General features: G+C 34.7%; 1 protein-coding gene across 4 annotated transcripts in view; it reads left to right on the plus strand.

Annotated features, from left to right (window-relative positions):
* Positions 1 to 3,999: 3,999 nt before the first annotated feature.
* LOC145666393 (tRNA wybutosine-synthesizing protein 3 homolog) overlaps positions 4,000 to 14,571 on the plus strand; it is a 37,797-nt gene continuing 27,225 nt past the window's right edge. Inside the window, exons 1-2 of one of the 4 annotated variants that reach the window (XM_081733595.1) lie at positions 4,179 to 4,203; positions 9,792 to 9,983. The gene's annotated coding sequence lies outside the window, so the exon portion shown is untranslated. Of the gene's footprint in view, positions 4,204 to 4,346; positions 4,372 to 9,791; positions 9,984 to 14,571 lie in introns of those variants that run through there. The other 3 variants (XM_081733593.1, XM_081733592.1, XM_081733596.1) reach the window with 3 other exon arrangements.

Below are 14,571 nucleotides of genomic sequence, written 5' to 3' on the forward strand. Positions count from 1 at the left end.
AAGAGAAAATCACCGGGACGTCCTTGAGTGCCCGACGCAGACTTGGAGCGCGTCCGTCAATGTTTTACACGCAGTCCGCATAAATCCGTTCGTCGTGCAGCTCGACAGCTCAACATGTCCTCGATGTCCGTCTGGCGTGTGTTGCGTCGTCGTTTACACATGAAACCATACAGAATTCAGCTACTGCAAACTCTTTGTGAAGTGACAAAGAACGACGCATGGAGTTTTGTAATTTCATTCTTAGCAAGATTGCAGAGGACGACAGTTTTGTTCCACGCTTAGTGTTTAGTGACGAGGCAACATGCCATTTGAATGGAAATGTGAACCGCCATAATGTGCGAATATGGGGAACGTAACACCCACTTGAAGTTGTACAACAGGAGTGGGACTCGCCAAAAGCTAATGTGTTTTGTGCAGTTTCCCGAAAAAAGATGTACGATCCATTTTTCTTTGCCGAGAACACTGTGACGGCGATAACCTACCTTGATATGCTTGAGTAGTATCTTTTCCCACGGTTGGAGACTGATTCGAATGATTTCATCTACCAACAGGATGGGGCACCGCCACACTGGCATGGGAAATTGCGGGGATTTTTAAATCCAACGATTCCACGAAGATGGATCGGTCGCACTGGACCAAATGATGCAGCGTTACATTACTGGCCTCCAAGGTCACCTGACCTTACTGTATGTGATTATTTCTTGTGGGGGTTTATAAAAGACTCCGTTTATGTGCCTCCGTTACTAAGCACATTGAATGAACTGCGACATCGCATAACGGCAGCTGTGGAAGCTGTAACTGAAGCTAGCTGCAGTTGACATGCTAGCTGCAGTTTGGGACGAATTTGAATACTGCATGGACATATGCTGTGCATTTCACGGGGGGCACAGTGAACACCTATGAACAGGTGCAAAAAAAAAAAAAACTTTTTGAGTTTCACTGTCATGCAAAACAAAAACTATTTGTATATGTTTATTAGTTTCAGAAATACAGACTTGCCAAAGTGGTTGAATTTTTTGATACACCCTGTATAATACCAAAACCGGAAACCAAAGTTGGTAAAGCAACTTTTCCTCCCTTGCCCAAGGAAAATACAATAGCCATTGTATAAACTTTCCTTCCAAAGTTTTACCTAAAGCCAGGTTAAGCATATATATAACAACTTTTCTATAAATTGACTACTGATTCCCGATAGAATAGCTATAAATTGAGCTAATTATGTTTTCCTACACCTCGTGAAAATAAAGAAAAAGTTGAAAAGTACAAGATGTCCTTTTCTTCACAAATTCAAAGAGCACAATTATTTTCTTTCTTTCATTTCACGAAATGTACACATTTCCCCAAATATCTTCCTGTTAACTCAATTTCATCTAGAAGAGGCAGGTTTCAAAGAAAATACCTTTTGTTTTTCTCAAATGATTATTTAACAAATCAGAATTTCAACATTTTTCTCACACCAACAATGAATTTCAAAATACTTCCAGAGATTTCTACGAAAAGTAAAAGGTCTTTTCTACCAACACACATCTGTTTTTCTTGAACAATAAACTGAGATCACAAAAGCTCCACTGACATGATTTTTCGACTAGTATCAACAGCTAGAATGCTCTCATGTATTTCTAAATTCCATTTTCACTTTCCTAAGAAGTCAAAAATAAGCTATTATCCTCTCACGTACATCCAATTTTTTAAACAATAAGGCGGTATTTGAAGATCACATAAGCTCCACTGACAGTTTTTTGACTAGTGACAATCGGTAGAACGTTGTCATCTATGTTATACTCACACATCGGTATTTTACAAGATAAATGAGTTACAGCTCAGAATCAAAACAAAGACTCTACTTCCTGTCATCTTCGTCGAATTTCGAACAAAGCCCTGTGTTTCGAGATCACGTCAAATAAATCTTAAATCCGTGACATTAGGTTGAATGATACCATACATTCTTATGTTCAATTGTCATTATCTTACAGGGTAAATGGCCTACAGCTACCAAACTTCGTCACAACCAAACGAATGACGTATTGTCTTCGATTTCTCTTAGGTGTGTCGAAATTAAAAAAAAAAAACACCCAACAGTGCTTTTATTCCGATATCTACTTTCTTCCACTACTTATGTTTGGGAAAATGTTCCCACCCAGCGTTTTCACCACTTGGTTTTGTACCAATAAACTACTATGTTTTTCACAGCCTGCAATACTGCCTTACCTGGAAAACACTACAAGATGAGGATGACGTGTGACGAACAGCGACCCAATTCTTTGACTTCAAAACCGGTGACTTCATTCAGCGATCGAATTCAACAATTGGTTGACAGGTGACGGAATGTTGTGGAGAACGATGGATACTATTTTACTTGATAATGGCAGTGTACCACATATGTTATCGTTCTCACGGTACAAAAATACGACATTTATGGAATACCTAGCAATCAGATTCGTACACCCCGGAATCTATTGAGGTTAGTGGGACGAAATTTTGCATTTGAACTTTTCATTTAAAATAATTCGATACGGGTTTCATGTCTTTTCATATTTGGTTTATAAAAGAAGAAAGGAGGTTGGTAATAAAAAGGGATAGAAAATAGAAGTGTTATAGTAAGAGGCGATAACACGAATCTCAAAACACATAAAATATTTGAATAAAGAGAGGAAGGACATAAATATTGTCAAATCTTTTTCAATACGTTTTTTATTATTTTACTCGAGATTTCTTCACAGTTTGTTATTAAAATACATATCAACATATCCTCATTTTATTGTCCTAACTAACAAATATTTGTTAATAGTAAAGTACTTTAGATTGATAGAGCTTTTGGGGGTTCAGAATTTCATGTCTCCCCCCGTTACGAAATCCTAGCTAAACGAACCAATATATGTTACAGTAAAATAGTTTAGAATGATCTAGCTCCTGGTGTGGTGACCACAGTATTTCATGTCACGCCCCCCCCCCCTTCACAAAATCCTGGCTACGTGCCTGCGTGCTGAGAAATTCGTTTTCGCTATCGGACTCGGGTCCAATCGAGGCGCTGCCGAAACGAGTACCAATACTATAGACGAAGCAACAAAAACTTCATGTCATGATGGAATACCAACGAATATCAAATTATCACCAAGGAGTTACTACAACCACACCAAAAAGCTTCATGAGGAACAGTCAACTACCTGGTATAATAAACAACAATCACTACCCGGAAATTTTATTGGACAATCTCTAATTCACTGCTGGATCACATGAAAAAAAAAAAAAAAGATCATTAAAACCTGGACTCGTCGAGAAATCATAATTTATAACCGACTTATTTTTGGAACTGCGCTGACTCCTATAAAATTATTTCAAATATGGAAAAAAACCTATATATCACTGCTGGTGCGATAAAGGAATAGAAAGGAATAATAGTTCATATTATTTTTGAATGTGAATTGTTTCTATCTCTGCGCTCACAGTTATTAACACAATTATACAAGTACCTTGGTTATGCACCATTTTTATATCAATATATATTGGCAATCAACAATTGGCCATCAATTAAAGCATTAATACATTTTCTCATAACTTCTGGAATAAATATTTTTTAAAAATCAACTATTGAACAATCGATTTCACCTGGACATATGGAATACAGCAAAGTAATAGGGATAATCAAGAATATTAAAAAATGATTTCTTTTTATTCATCTTTTTATAAAGTTGAAAACAGGCAATTATGATAAAGATTGTGCACGTAGTGAAGACCGGCTACCAGAAACATTACTAAAGAATGGAAACCATATTACTTTTTTGGAACTTTATACAATCTTGTCCATCTGTCATTCTGATGCGTGATTAGTGACATACTAAAGAGTTCGACTAACATGTTTCCTACAATAGTCAAACTTTTAGTATGACGCTAATCATACATCAAAATGCCTCTGCAAAGGCCTTCTGTGACTAACTATTTTCAGTATCTGAAAACAATTATTCTTCTTTTTTTGCAATTTTAGCACATACTGGTGGTTACCTGGTGCGCCGATTGTACAGCTGGTGCGCCGATTGAATAATTTGCAGAATTCTAGAGAAGAAATTCTACGGAACAAAAGAGAAAGAAGAGGAAGAAAAAGAAAGAGGAAGAAGAGATTGTCTGTTGAATTGACCGTAAACACTGAATTGGTAACTTTTACTTTGAGGTTTCAGTTTCGTTGAAGATTGAAATTAATTTAGCGTGGTAAAAGCAACCATTCATTTTAGATGTGTTCTGAATTTATGACAACTTTTACTTCATTTTGTATCTGATTACTTACACGGTGTAACAGTTGTATAATACATACAGTTGTGATACAATGCAATACTCCAGAATTAGTTATTGAAATGTTACTATTCTTTTAATTTGCTTGTGAGTACTGAGTCCATGCATATACCATGATCGTTACAGTGCTAAAATTAAAAAAAAAAAAAAGGTAATAGTTAAGAACAGCTACTTCTCATCTCCCGTGCACGAGGATACATCTTATTGTTGCACTACCTAAACACCCTAAGTACAAGGGCAAGAACTCAGTCTATTACCTGCTTTTTAACATCCTAGATAGTCAATGAATAATTCCTGAAAGTATGGCGTTTCTCGTCCTTCCCTAAATGGGAAGTACGGCTCCTTAACTATAACCAAAAAAAAAAAAAAAAAAAGGCATCTAAAAATTAGATACAAATGTTATCTAACCGAGCTGTTGGTTTCGTTAAAAGGAAGTAGGAACGTCTGCCATTGTGTGTATGAGCGTAAACTAGAGTATTGTAAACACGTGGGTTTTGGCAGATATGACTTGTAAAATAACAGTCACTCGTTAAGTGCAAATACAGCTTTATATTATGTGCAGAAGTACAGGGTGGCCGAAAAGTAGGAATAGAGTACCGTGCTGCATTTAGGTTTGATTAGTTTGTAAGGTTAGGTTACTTGATAAGTCTTTAGATAGACTAGAACAATGACTCGATCCGGTTCTCATAGAAGCTTCAATTATCACTTAAATTCAGCAATCCGTGGTGCTTATAAAAATTTAATAGATTCTCTTCATTATTCTTATATAATTCTGTAAAACTCAATGCGGAAATATCACATTCAACACACCGATTTGCCATTCTATACTACTACCATGCTCCTGAATCACTGAAACCTTCCGAGTGTTGCAAATAGTACCCACTTCTATGTATCTTTTCCCGTATTAAACATAATTTTACTGCCAAACTTACACACCTAAACACCACATTAAGAACTCAAAATCATTATTTTTTACCTCATTTCTCCTGTAAATTTTTCTATTTTTTTATAAAAAAAAAACGGAGGGCAACTCTAAACTTAACTTAACCCAGCATTTCTTATTGTTATCCATCAGGTAGACAGTTTTTTTTATTATTATTTGTTCTTAATGTGTTATTGCTTACATCTTAAGCTTGGAAAAGCAGAAAAAAATAAACCCATAAACTAGAATTTTAAGTCGATCAGTACAGGGGTTGTTGCGTAATGAAATACACATATATAATTTCATGTATCCGCCAATTCCCAGTTCTAGCTGTTTTACCCACTAGGAATATAAATAGCATTAAAATTCTTTACTGCAAAATAATTCCTGAAAATAAAACAACCAGCACTGACAATTAACGTCCACACATCGAGTGAGCGCGATAGTTACGATAGAAGGGTAGAATAGGTTCGTATCAGTTTCAAATTACTGCAAATCCCAATTTCAGATAACAACTAACAAACTTTATTTTGTGAAATTTATAACAAATAACTTGAACGAAAAGTAATAAAGAAAGTCTTGCAGTGGACTAAATTAACTATCAGATACAACATCCAATGAGAAAGTAACACACATTAACTTTTTTTTTCCAAGCTTTGTTTGACACTAGAATTTTTAGATATAAAATCCCCACTTTAAACGCAATAAAGCACTGCTTATCGAAACTTTAAATGATATTGAAATTCTCTACCCAATACGAATAACCAGGGTTAGCTACTGAAACTTAATTTATAGTTAAAAGCAAAATCCAAAAGGGGTTTATTCAAATAGCTTAACCAAGGCATTTAATGGTTACGTAAGTTGACAAAATCCAAGTTTCTTTCATTTATTTTCCTTTTCATTATTTCCTTTTTCAAACAAGACAATAAGAAAAGTGAAATGGAAGTTTCTAATGCAAATAAGAATAACTAACATACAAACCAGAAACTGTTTCATTCATTTTCATTTCCCCCTTTTTTTTTTTCCTGTCTCCAAACCTGTTTCCTTTACAGAGCCTTTTTAATGGTTAGATATTCATTTGGTCTCCTTGCAGCCAAAATCCACTGGTTCCTGTCGTATCAACTTCAAATATTAACACCTCCATTTCACAATTCCCACTATCAAGTTTTCGAACTTCACTCAAGCAGTACCTATGTTAAATTGCACCGTCCGCTAGTTAAGCAGCAGGCAGCTGGCTGCAGCGACAACTAGCGACACAGAGCGGAAAGCTCGCGCACTTCACCACAGGCACCACCAAGGTCACTCAATTACGAGTATCTCACGAAACTATTGCTATTTTAAAACGGAGATTTTATTCACAAACATTTTACATATTTTTATTTTTCGACTAAACGTAACACATTAATTTCCCCCTCCCCTGTAGAAGGCAAACAATACTATTAGACAAAACAAGAGGAGAAAAATAAAAATTATTTGTACATTACCAAATTTCCCTCAAAATCAATATTATATGGTTAATCCTCTTACAAACTTAGATTAGCCACTCCATTACATATTAACGACAATCACGCGACGAACACGGATGATGATGATGGGCTCTACCACCACAACTCCTAGCCCTTAACAATAATGAAGATTTTCCTGCAGGAAAAAACAGAATAAAACAAACACAACAAGAATTCCAACAAGACATATAACAATAAATCTCAATACAAATACCAAACAATTCAAGTATATATAAAGGTATCTTAATTATTATTACTCTGAGCATTAGGAGGAACGATAAAGATTTTACAAAAGGATACATGGCGTTTCAATCTTATATTAGGATTCTCTACACTTCTTAACCACACTGTGTTCTGTGTAGGTTTACTTAACACCTCAAATGGACCATCCCAAGGAGGAGCAATTTTAGGGTTAAAGTGCTTTTCCACTGACAATTTTAACATTCTTTTCACTAAGACAAGATCTCCTACATGTACATTAACGGGAATATGTTTCTGAGAGTAAATTTTCTCACTACGTTTCCAGGAATTCTGAATGTTATTACAGATAATAGCAAATTTCTCATCTTTATTTAGGTCATCGTCCAAAATTTCTAGATCTAATGACCATTTAATGTCAAGAGGATGATAAAACTTTCTTCCCATATAAATTTCACTAGGTGAATAACCAGTAATTTCATTCATGCTAATGTTGATAGTGAACGCGATTTTAGATAACAATTGGGCCCATTTTCTTTGTGACTTATCAACGTATGCACGAATTAAATTCTTCACCGACCTTATGGTTCTTTCCGCCTTATTCGGCGACGGGTTATAAGGGGATAATTTTACATCCTGAATACCATAAGAGTACAAAAATTGAGAAAAGTACTCTGATACAAAATATGTCGCGCCGTCGTGCAAGACAGAACCTGGAAATCCAAATCTCAGACAAAGATCTAATAATTTATTACAAATAGTCTTAGAATTTAATTGTCTCAAAGGTTCTAAAAACACAAATCTACTGAAAGAATCTGTTACAATCAAAATAAACTCGTATCCCGAACTATTGGGAAGACGCCCAGCTACGTCAATGTGCCAAATGTAATTCGGATGCTTAACATTTCTAGTATAGTAATTTCCCATAGGTTTCTTAGTTTTATCTTTACATTTCTGACATATTTCACAAATATTCACATAGTTCTTTATATCTGAATACATTGTTGACCATGTAAAGCGAGAAGCAACCTTTTGTATCGTTTTCTTAATTCCCATATGACCTCCCGGTACTAAAGAATTATGAGCATACTCTAGAATGCTATTAATTAAAGAAGAAGGTACGACAGCTCTAAAACCTTGACCAGATTTACCTTTTGTTCGTTTTAGCAAGATGTTATTTTGTAATTTGTAACCTCTTACCTCTTGCTTACTTTCGAGTTTGGTTATAATCTCTTGCAGCTCTGGGTCTTTCCTTTGATGCTCTTTCAAGGATATACTGAAATCAGGATACTTCCAAAAATTTACAAAAGACACATTTACACTTTTACCATGATCTTTGACAACTTCAACAGTATCCGCGTCTTTCGTATAAAATTCTAAATGATTGCCAACACGGCTGAGAAAATCAGCTATACAATTTACCTTAGTGCGGATATGGACTATTCTAAACCTCAAACGTGCAAGTTTCTCCAAAAGAGTTCCATACCGACGTTGTCTTTTATGATTTGTAAGAAGCCAAGAGAGGCTTTTACTATCGTTGTATACAACAAATGGATTGAATAGATAATATTCAAATCGTTCTAAGCAAAGAGTGAGGGCTTTAAGTTCCAACTCATAGACATTTTTACTCCAATCTGTAGGGGGAATTGCTTTAGAGAACATAGCAACAGGTCTCAAATTACCATTTTCATCATATTGACTTAAAACTCCCGAATAATGACGCAAACTACTATCCGAATGGACAATAAAGCTTGAGTTCATATCAGGAACTTTCAAAATTACATGAGAACAAAATTCATCCTTCAATCTTTGAAGAGCAATATCATGATCTTTTGTCCACTTAAATACTCGTTTAGGAGATCGTAATTCCTGTAGAGGAGCTATCAATTCCGAATAATTTCTTACAAATTTAGAGTAAAATGCAAAAAATGAGCATATTTTATTCACTCCTTTTCGATTTTTAGGTTTAGGAATATCCTGAATTGCCTTAATTCTGTCAGAGTCAATACACATAGTTCCCTTTTCAAAACGAAACCCTAAGTACTTTATAGATTGTTGAAACAAAAATGTTTTCTTAGGGGAAATTGTTATACCCCATTTTCTTAAACGGGAGAGAACATCCTCTAACAATTTCTTATGTTCTTCCACATTAGAGCTAAACAATAGAATATCATCATAGAATACTTCCAAATTCTTTCCAATTAACCCATCAAGTACCTTATTCATTGAATTACTTAACACAAATGGACTATTTAGAAAACCCATAGGACAAACCTTAAATTGATAGATTTTATTTTTTGTGACAAAGGCAGTATAAGGACGGCTGTCTTTAGTCAAGGTCAACTGAAAGAAGGAGGATCGGAGATCCAGTTTACTAAATATAGAGTGATTAGAAATACTTGATATAACGTTCTCCATGTTAGGAGAAGGAAAATTATTACAAATCACCCGCTTGTTCATTTCTCCATACGCTACAACCAAACGACTACTTTTATCTGAGTTTTTTACAAGAAAGCATGGGGAAGTAAAAGGTGAAAAGTCTACCCTCTCTACAACATCATCTTTCTCAAGTTGTTCAATATATTGTTCTAATTCTTTTTGTTTAAAGGTAGGGAGATGATAAGGTTGTTGTCTAATGGGAGTATTATCAGTTACTTCTATTTTATATTCAAAGTTCTTGACTCTACCGATTTTATCCGATATCACATCTTGATAATTGTTTAAAATTGTATCAACATATTTCTGTAAACTAGGATCTATTTGTAAAAGTTCAGGCGAAACCTTATAATTACCTTGTAAATTTTCCTCGGTAATCTTCTCTGGATGAAGAACCGAATGATCATAACAAAACTCCAACTCTGGGTCTGGTTCTTTTGGAACAGCTCCATATGACGTGGATGCAGCAGCTTCCGGCAATCCATGCTGTTGTTGAAAACTCACAGAAGTACTAGGAGTAGAAGATGTTTCCAGCGAACCTAGGTTGCATGGTGGTTGCCTTCCACGATCCTCTCCCCTAGAAGTATAAAGGGAAGAGCGCACAGTTTCTGCCGACAACTGGGAGGCATCATGTATAGGTACGCTTAATCTTCGATTTTGTACTCTATATAAGTTATTTGGTAAGTCTATAACAGCACTATACTTTGTATGAAAACTGTTACCCAAAAGAATATCAAAGTCGTCCGACTCGATGATATAAAACAGTTCACAAAACTGCTGACGTCCCATGCGGAAGTAAATACGAACTCTCTGTTTGACGAGAATCTGAGTATTTCCAAGACCCATAGTTCGTAAATTCACATTCTCACTTTTTATACGACACATACTACTTAAACGTTGATAATAGCGCTGACTAATGAAATTATTACTACTGCCAGTGTCTATTACACAAGGTACAGCTTCGCCTTTTATATAAATTAACACCGAAATTAAATTCATTAATCTTTTATCAGGTGTATGAGCTATACTTGATTCAGTAGATTCCCCATATTCATTTATTTTCACATTAGACCGTGGTTGAGAATGAACACCCCGTACTCTATTGAATTTATCTAAATCTGAATGAGGACATTTACATTTTAATGTATTATTACCCAAAGATCTATTTACTTTTGTAGCCTGACTATTCTCCCTCATTTGCATTCCACTAATTGAGTCGTCTTCATAACCTAACTGGTGAACACTAGGATGATTAATATAACATTTTTGTTTCGGTACCTGAACCACTGAGCTACGCATGCCACGAGCCTTTAACATATTAGGTGACTTTTGTGTTGTGACCAGATTTTGTTTGTCCCCTAAGGTTCGTTTACTTAACTTATAATAATCCCTTTTATATCGGAACAAAGCATCAAACCTAGCAGCTAAAGTTAACAAGTTTTCAAAAGTGTTAGGAAATCCGTGCTCAACTAAAAATTCATGAGTTCGAGGAGTAACCATATTTACAATTAGACTACAAATAGTATGCTCATCAAAATTCATATCCAAAACCTTAATTATAGATAATTTAGAATCAATAAAGTCATAGAGTGTTTCCTCTTCACTCATAGTAGTGTAAAAATATAACTTCATATATTGAGTTCTAGCAATAGTAGAGATGAAACGCAACATTATTCGCCTACAAACAGTCTCCCATGAGAGGGAACTTCCAATCAGAGATTGTACCATCTCCTGAATTTCCCCTTTTGTTCGAGAAAGACAAGCGATTAGCACCAAATCCAACGGGAAATCCCGTCCCCTGAGAAAACTATCTAAACGAAGCAAAAACTTGAAAGTCAAGTCTGTATTTCCTCCATCAATTACTGGTAAACTATTAATTTCCTCCATTAAGACTTTATACATGCTATCCGACGCATGCCTTGAAAAATTGAATTGAAATTGACGGGTTAGTGGAGGTACCATTTCGGTCCGACCACCCCCTCTCACATTGGAGGCTCCCCTTCCCATATTAGGAGAAGCACTATTATAATTAGGAATTTGTCTTCCGCTCAAGTCATTTTCAAATAAGGGATTTTCATATTGATACCCCACAAACTCATCGCCACTAGAGCTAGATTGATCATTATCGTGTACAAAACCAGCCCTTCTATCATTAAACTGCGCCATATTACTCTTAAATACAAAACAATATAACGGGGAGAGAGGAATTACATATATACATATAAACACTACAATATAAATTGGGAATTTTATATCTATTATGTTTCTGTAATATACTTCCATCAAGTTTCCTCCCACATTAGCATGCGACTTCCATAACTATCAATTTTCCGCATTTAGCAACCTGCCATAAACAATGCAAGAGGTACGAGAACATTAACGTCTATATACAAACAGTACCAATTGCAAACAGTGCGAATTGAACCGAATAGTAAGATTGTTGTGCAGCAATAATCATTCAAAATGGAAAACGGTGTTGAAGACTGCACAAGACTTACTTAATTATTCATATAATAGTGCCATTGATTGTACGCCTGCTGAATTATTTATTTCTTTTTCGGCTGTTGACAGATTTAGGGAAAAATTTCCTTGGCCTCCGGAGTTGCAGAATATGGAGAATTCAAGACGTCATATTCAGGTTGAACCACGATTGTTTTCGAAAAGAAAAAGAAAATTACAAAATAACGTGGTAGAAATTAAAGAAGGAAATTTAGTAATGGTTCGAACACATTTTCTATCTGATGCGTTCAAAAGAATTACTCACAAGTACATGCCTGTTTATACCGGGCCTTATGTTGCTACAAAAGTGCATCATAACTCTGTTTCGTTAAAAGATTTAAAGGGGAGAGAAGTACCTACACAAAATTTACAAAATGTGAAACTTTTCAATTGTTCTAATGAAAAACGGGAGGAGCTATTAAAAGATTATAAATAGTTATATATATATAAAAAAAAAAAAAATTGTTGAATTTTTTTTTTTTTACAGGCCACTGGGAAAAATGTAACGTACCGGTTTACCGGTAGCGATTACATTATATTGATACCGGTATGCATGTTGATACTCGTTTACTCGTTACATGTTTGATGGCTCCCGTATTGTGTATCTGTGCCAATTTTATTTTATTATTGTTATGTTCGTGTGTTTGTGTTAATTACATAGGTTAGTTGTTGTTAGGTCGGTTTGGCACACCTTGGCAGACCTTTGCTTCCCCTGATATTTCGTAATTATATATAGATTTAGGCTATTATTCTATATCTGAGCACACGTTTGACTTGTAAAACCTATATTGTTAGGCGGAATATAATTATGTATAAATAAATTAACCGGTGTCACAATGTGCATTGTGCTGAAGAAAAACTGCATTGCGGTAATACAAATATAATTACGATAATAATAACGAAACATTACAAATGCACTTCAAAAATCATATTAAATAGTTGAATAGTAGAAAGGGGATTTGTATTACACACTTTATTAATTTGAAAATGGTATTATTATTACTCACCAAGATTATCAATTCAAAATTCTTGTATTTTTATACTTAATTATCAATAGAGCATTAGGCTTAGCGTTAGGCCTAATAATAATGACAATTCAGTGAAGCTTTAGTGAAGTTTTCTGCTGGGTACTACCAAACTCAACTGATTAATAATATTAGACGTATTAGGATTATATTTATAAACAGTAAAATCACTAAATTGGGATAAAGCAAACATGATTTTAAGGATAGTTGTTGATATACTGATTTTTCTAAATTAATGCAATTAACTATAGTGTGAATTAATAATTATACATAAAATAGGATATGCACGAGTAGTTAGGTATAGAAGAAGAAGAAGAAACAAATACAAACCAGCAGCAAAGGGGGTGAGAGAACTCGAAGTTGAAATTTATTATATTCTGAAATTATTTGATTTGTGATATTAACCTATAAAAAAAGATTGTGATTTAGGAACACCTTAAATAGTTTCTTTAGATTGCCGAGTTCTCGCAAAATTTAAATTCAACCTTTTCTGATTCCACCCCCGCTGGTCAATAGTTGCTGGAAGCCATGATAGCAACCAGCACATAAAAACCAGTTTGAGGAACCAGCAGATGACCAAGATTCCCTGCCATCCGGGACTGGAAGGTTGTTCATCTTATGATTCCTTAAGACTGTAAGTAATTGTACCTGACTTCCAGGTAACCAGATTTTTCTTATTTTGAACAATAACATCTTTATGGAGATAAAAGTTCGTCTTCCAAGATGGCGTCGGTGACGTAGGAGTGTATTGTGAAATTCAACAGTTTGAAAATTTTTTATAAAAAAAACTAATAACTCTTGGAAGTAATCTTGCGAAAATGATCAATATGAGTACTATGGATAGCTAAATTTCGTTTGCGTTACGCATCTCGCTTATCTGCCATAAATGTCTCCACGTTACTATTAATCTTTACAGTCAATTCAAAATTTTGCATGATAGAATGAATCTTAGGTCGGAATGCATTTAAATATAAGCGAATTTATCCTTATTGCGTATTCGGTACATGTTCTTAGTTACTGTAAACTCACGGTATGATTAGCTTAGCTTCGGAATATTTTATGAAGGTTGACTTCACCTTGTGGCTCTTAGATTTATATGACTGACAAACTAATGAATTGATCCACCACATTAGTATGAATTTTCTTGCATGTTGTAAAAAAAGAAAAAGTAGATACATAAAACAATAACGTTCCATATTAGTATTGAGAATATCCTGTCACGTACTTACGTTTCTTATCATCAATCATACCATCTGTACATAATTCGCTGTCCATTATTATTTTTTTTTCTTTTGCTTCCTTTCTTTTCTTTGTAGTGCATGAATAAAATATTTAATGTGTTGTCCGAGGGCGGGCTAAATGCTTAAGCCATATCTGATATATGCTACAGTTTTAGAACTCAGTTGGAGTTATACAGTAGCAACACAGATTGGAGGACATTGTAGAATATGAGTGACAGTTAGATAATTATGTCTTCAGAAATGGAACGTTCAGTTTTTTTTCATAGATAATTAAAAAGGGGATGGATGGATCAGTATTTGGTAGATTTTTTTTTTCTTTTCTTGTCTGTAAAACCAGTCATGATACGAATTTAGTCGAAAAGCAATTATTGTAAAGTTCCGTAGTTGGCTACTCAAGATCAATCCTTGTCTGAGATATTGTAACTAATGTACCGATTCGCTGAAACTGTCTTGTGATTATC

This window comes from Thermobia domestica, chromosome 12, assembly GCF_964235325.1.
Source record: "Thermobia domestica chromosome 12, izTheDome1.hap1.1, whole genome shotgun sequence".
Taxonomy (NCBI): domain Eukaryota; kingdom Metazoa; phylum Arthropoda; class Insecta; order Zygentoma; family Lepismatidae; genus Thermobia; species Thermobia domestica.